The following is a 6,228-nucleotide window of genomic DNA, read 5'->3' as shown; positions in this document are numbered from 1 at the left end:
ACAATTCTGCATTCAAAAATTATTTTAATTTTAAGTATTAATTGGAGCAAATAAATAATATTTATTATATTAGTCAAAATTATTTTAATTTTTGTTTTAATGATAAATGTTAAAGTATATTTATATTTTAATAAATTTTATATCACATATATTTTATTTACATTTCTGCATTAAAAAATTATTCTAATTTTAAGTATGAATTGGAGCAAATAAATAATATTTATTACATATTTTAATTATTTTTTAAGATAAATGTTAAAGCATATTTATATTTTAATAACACATTACTAATTATATGTAAATATTATTTTAAACGTGCATAACTTTTTAATCAATTTATTTCAATATTGGTAAATTATTATTAAAATAATGTAGAACTTAAGTAACATTTTTAAAATTATTTAACATTTACATTTACATTTCTTGCAGAGTTTGAATATTCCAAATTAAATCTAGATTTTAATTGAGAAAGAGTTGGGGCAAATAACTATTATTTATTATATTTGTTGAAATAAAAACGTAATAAATAAACGTAATAGATGATAATAGAGTAAGAATCAGATTAGTCTAGTAAAAACCTTAAAATATTTCTTACACATTTCTTACATAAAATTAATTTAATTATTTAATGATAAATGTTAAAGTATATTTATATTTTAATAACACATTACTAATTATATGCAAACACTATTTTAAACGTACATAACTTTTTAATAAAATTATTTTAGTATTGGTAAATTATTATTAAAATAATATAGAAATTAAATAACATTCATAAAATGAATTTTATAATTTTTTATTTATTTAATGATAAATACTAAAGCATATTTATATTTTAATAACACATTACTAATTATATGTAAACACTATTTAAAACGTGCATAACTTTTTAACCAAATTTATTCAATATTGGTGAATTATTATTAAAATAACATAGAACTTGAATAACATACATAAAATGATTTTTATAATTTAAGTATGTATTATATTTACATGTTTGTAAAATTCGTTAATTTTTTGTTAATTTTAAGGAAGAATTGTGGAAGCCAAACAATATTTCTATTTGTCAACAAACAAATGAACATAACGTAAGGAAAAACATATAGGATAGAGAGAAGGTGGGAATCGAGCGAGAATCCGCGTGCGCAGCCTTCGAGCCTCGCGGGGCTACTGCCACTCATCTGCTGCATTGCCGTTTGCCGCCTTGCCATTCACGAGTAGTGTTAGAAGTATCGAGGCAAAGTATCGATATTGAGTATACTGAAAAAAGAATCTAATCAAAATACCGATGCCAAATAAATATCGTATCGATGCCAAAAAAATATCGTATCGATAGTACTCAATATCGAATTTTGAGTACTTTTCATAAAAATCAAATATAAGTGCAAAAAAGACCTAAAACTCATTAAATATCATATCACAATATTAAAATGAATTCTATTGCTTGTATCTGATGTGTTAAATCAGAATCATTATCAATATTTTAAAATTTTAACAGTAATTTTTCAATACTAATTTCAAATTCTATAATTTTTCAAAAAAAGACAAGTTATAATAGTTGGGTATTTTTGATTAAAACAATATAATAGTCTGATACTATATTCAAAAAGCAATACTTTTTAAGTCTTTTTATGTACAATAATATTTTTAACATTTTTAAGTAAAATAATATTTTATAATTGTTGAATTACAAAAAAGTGCAATATGAAGCTCTTTGGAAAGCAATAAACATTCAGTTTAATGACGATCAAGATAATATTTCAACACTTGTAGAGAAACATCCCTTCGGAGCGATGGGATTTAAAGTTTAAATGGTTCCGAGAAACTCAAACTCATATGTTTGCATGTTGATATTCAAAAATTTCAATACATGAGTATTCTGAGTAAAAAAAGAATCGAAATATATTATTTCGGATAATAATACTCATGCATTTCAATATATTAGTATTTTGCGTAAAAAGAATCGAAATATATTATTTCGAATAATAATACTCATCCATTCTATTATATTAGTATGTTTCGTAAAAAAGAATCGAAATATATTATTTTAAATAATAATACTCTACCATTTCAATATATTAGTATTTTGCGTAAAAAAGAATCGAAATATATTATTTCAAATAATAATACTCATCCATTTCAATATATTAGTATTTTGCGTAAAAAAGAATCGAAATATATTACTTCGAATAATAATACTCATGCATTTCAGTATATTAGTATTTTGCGTAAAAAGAATCGAAATATATTACTTCGAATAATAATACTCATCCATTTCAATATATTAGTATTTTGCGTAAAAAAGAATCGAAATATAATAAACGCAAAATACTAATATATTGAAATTGATGAATATTATGAAAAAAAAACATTTCATTTTACATAAGACTAATAAATAAACATCTTTATTTATTAGTGTGGTCGTGTGGTCATATTCATTTTGGATTTTTGAGCAATAAATTCTGAGTCTAATGACCCTTCGGGATCATTTTTTGACACTTTCTTGAACAATTGTGACCACCTAGGAAGACTATTGCATTGCCAAATGGCAATGAGTGGGGTTAATAGATTGGTCGATGAGTGGTGTTCATAGATTACGCTGTCGATTCTTTTTGAGTACTATCGACGAAAAGAATCGATATTGGCAAATAGATCGAGCTAAAAAATCGATTCCAAAAGTACTCACTATCGACCGCAAAGTATCGATACTTACTCAGTATCGATACTATCGTTCTAACACTATTCACGAGGCGACGCGAACGCGTGCTTTTCTGCCTTCTGCCGCCTGCCTTCTGCTGACAGCGACGGGCAGGCGGAGGCCGGCCGCCCCACTAGAGAAACTATAGTCGGCAACCCCCAGACTCTCACAACTCTCGGCTCGGCTCGGCTAATAAATATTTTGATTTGGAAAAACTCGAAAGACAGGTGGGCGTATATGTAGATGTATCTATACATTTATATTAGACATTTTGCACATGAATGAGGGATGCGGTTATAGAGGTTTTATTTTAAGGAAGGAGAGACCGAAGTGAAACTAGTGATTTCGAGCCTTAAGGCAAATTGCTGGAACTTCCCCTACCATAGATTTTTTTTTTTGAAAATTTTGATTTTTTTTGGAAATCATGATTTTAGTATTAAGCGATTGCACTGCGTAGCTGTTTTGGATACAAAATATTGAAGCGCATATGCGCCGCGTTGCGGTCTAGCCATATAAAAGAAATGTAAGCACAATTTGTATTTATTTTTAAAATTTCTAAAAATTGTCCAATGATCATTTTTGGCCGCCAAATGTCATTTTTTAACTTCCAGTAGTTTTAGTAATGGACCGAAAATCGAAAATTAACATTTTCACATTTCTTCATGTTTTGAAGGTTTCTGAACATTTTGGCATACCTCAGAAAAAATGGATGTGTGTGTGAGTGTTTTGTGTGTTCGCATTTTTTCGGGCGCAGAGATCAACTGATTTGAATGGTTCGAAAGACATTCGATTTTCATTGATAAGGGGCCGTTGCTAATTAATTTTTGACAAAGGCAGGTCTAGCCTTTCTAAAAATACGGAGCAAATATTGCCAAAAATAGCAATTCATTTTTTAAGAGAACGGAGCGTTCGATTTGAATGATTCAAAAAGCATTTTATTTATATTTTCAAAATGTAGAACTTCTAAAACTGTTATTTTTAGGTACGCAGGTCTAGCGATTTCAATAAATAAAAGAAAATAAAGCCATTTGGTGGACAAAAATTGTCATTAGGCATATGCACATTTATTGAGATATTTCAATAATAAGAACAAATTTTGTTTACGTTTCTATGAGTTTAAATCATAATTTTTGGTACAGGAAGTTCCAGCATCGTGCTTTGAAGCACGATGCCCTACACCACTAATTTCAAGCAAAAATGCACGATTCCACAAGAAAGCTAGCTTACCCTTTATGCAATGAACCACCAATTTAAATTAATAGGATAAAGTTGCTTTAGTCATACTTAAAAAAAAAAGTATAATATTTAATACATTTAAATAAAAGGTTATCTTAATGTATTTCATTTTTATTTACTTGGCTTGTGAAAAATATTTAGGATTCTGAACTATAAATAATAACAACGTTTGATCTCTACCAAAAAACTCAAATCATTCAACTAAATTTTTAAATCATTATATCCAAAACTTTGATGCAAAATCATGTTATCAAGTTTCAATTATGAAGAAATTCCTCTAAAAATTACTGAAATTTTAATAAAGTTATGGTATTTGATTTTTTAGAAATGTGCTTTCAGTATTTTCAACGTGTCTAGTCGCCTTAGTCGTACCACCTATGGGCTTGCTCGTACCTACTACTAGAAAAATATATAAAATTTAATGCTAGAACAAATTTTTTATAGTTATTTATATACTAAGTAAAACCTATTAATATTAATACAAAACTTTGAATAAAATAATACAATCTAAATGTAACGAATATAGTTATAAAATTATTAAGTCTGTGGGTGCTAAGAATGGTGATGGAATTCCTCAAGACAGATAGATTTATATATGATATGATAATATATTATATATGAAATAATTATAAGAAAATTATACAAATAAAAACCTAGTTTTAAATAACTATCTATTGGTTTATAGTTCATTTAAAAAAAAAGTATTAGATGCCAAACTGATTCCTTCAGATTCATATAAAGTTAAGAGAAGATTGTACGTCTGTCGCATGTCACATTTGTGTCAACAAAAGTTAGAAAAACTTTTATAAACGGAATGACTTCCAAAAGAAATGCGGAACTTAATTTCTAAGATACAGAAAGTCTGAGGAAAAACACCGATGGTATTTTTTCTGTGAGTTCATTATTAAAGACGTGTAATTAGTCTTGGAATCTGCAAACTCGGTGACTGTAAAGTCCATATTTAAAATTTTGGCAAGAAATGAAAAAAACCGTTTTGTCAAATTTAAGCAATATTCACTCAATAATTTTGCATCCCAAAAAACAAGTTGAAAGAATATTAAGTTTTTTTAAAATTGACCATTTTCAAAGGCTTGAAAAATAAAGTTGGAAATAGTGTTAAATTGTTTCTGGTAAATAATTTCTTCTTATTTTACTAATTAACTTTATTTTATAAAACAATAGGTTAAAATATTATTTTCAAATCTTTTGTTTATTATATATGTTGTATTAGTTTTGTATATAAAATGGTCCAGAAATTTCTCTATAGTAAAAACTGAATGATAAAATTTTGCATATATATTTTGTATATAATAATTTAAAAATTTAGTTGAATCATTTCGGTGTTTTGGTAGAGATCAGAGGTTCCTAGTATTTATAATTTTGAATAAACTGAAATAAATTTCAAGCTCTAATTTTGGTAAAGCAATTTACGTCATGTTTGTTATTTTTACATAAAATATAATCACTCATTCATCTCATAACTCTTCATTTAATCTTATTTAAATTGACTGTCTTTGATTTACGTGAGGGGTTTCCCATAGCGCAGAGACGTACTTTAGAAAATATATGTGATTGATAAAATAGCAATTTTGTTTTTGTAGTCTCTATAAAATGTAGCAAAAATCCTAAATGCCCTAGTTTTTTTTTTTTTTAAAAAAATAACGTTGAGCAGGTATGTGCTGAATCAATATCAATATCTAGTTATTTTATAAATAACTATAGGTATTCTATAAAACTTAAATTTATTATAAAATTGATAGAGTATTTCAGAATTAACCTAGTCTTGCTACTTGGAAAAATAATGGAAAATTTCTTTAATTTATTTAAAAAATATACAAGCCCTCCAAAAACTTGCCTTCTCAGAAGACGTTTTGCTATTATGAATAAAAACACTTAAAATTATATTATATTTAAATTTGTTGATGCTTTGTTTCATATGTGTAGAGTGAAGTTACTTAAGTCGTACCCCCCATGTACCCCACTAAAAAGAATTCTAATATAATTTACTGCAATTAAATTAAAAGAAAATCGTTGGCGTCTATTGAATATTTCCTTAAAATTACTAAAAAAAGTTGAGTTCATACCAAATTAAAAATAGCTTTAGGTACAACTGAAGTCACTAGGTTATTTATAAGCCTTATTTGTACCAAAAACACATTTTGGAAAAATTTAAAAATACATATTTTAATGTAATTCTTGATCATAAGCCTACTAACTTATAATCAACAATGACTTGTTATTGAAATGGGTCTTTTTAGGTTTTTTAAAAATTTGTTACCGATTCGATTAAGGCA

The sequence above is a fragment of the Ctenocephalides felis genome, unplaced genomic scaffold (assembly GCF_003426905.1).
Source record: "Ctenocephalides felis isolate EL2017-DRISC unplaced genomic scaffold, ASM342690v1 CF-g0.4_SCAFFOLD_00845, whole genome shotgun sequence".
Lineage (NCBI taxonomy): Eukaryota > Metazoa > Arthropoda > Insecta > Siphonaptera > Pulicidae > Ctenocephalides > Ctenocephalides felis.
The sequence above is the reverse complement of the archived record's forward strand: the minus strand, read 5'-3'. Positions refer to the sequence as shown.